Source organism: Lupinus angustifolius, chromosome LG17 (assembly GCF_001865875.1).
Source record: "Lupinus angustifolius cultivar Tanjil chromosome LG17, LupAngTanjil_v1.0, whole genome shotgun sequence".
NCBI lineage: Eukaryota > Viridiplantae > Streptophyta > Magnoliopsida > Fabales > Fabaceae > Lupinus > Lupinus angustifolius.
In genome coordinates this window covers 15150851-15151140 of record NC_032025.1, presented here as the reverse complement: position 1 = coordinate 15151140, position 290 = coordinate 15150851, and positions in this window count along the sequence as shown.

Here is a 290-nt window from a genome sequence, read left to right as displayed (position 1 = left end):
TTTGTTTGTCCTCAAACAAAAGGTGAAAATTATCCGAAAAATCAATTTGGTTAAAAGTGATGATGATGAAGATGATCAACATGATTTCAAAATGTATAAGCATGTCAAAAATAGATTTCAAAGAGATTTTTTATGAATTGTGAATTTTTACACATAATGCTTCAAACAAGAAATCAAATGCTTTTGTTATAAAAAAAATCTGTACCTATTGACCTAAGCAAATATTTTTCTACCAAAAGTGTTTCTTTGCACACAAAAATGGAACCAAATGGGGTAAGTGTTTCACTCAA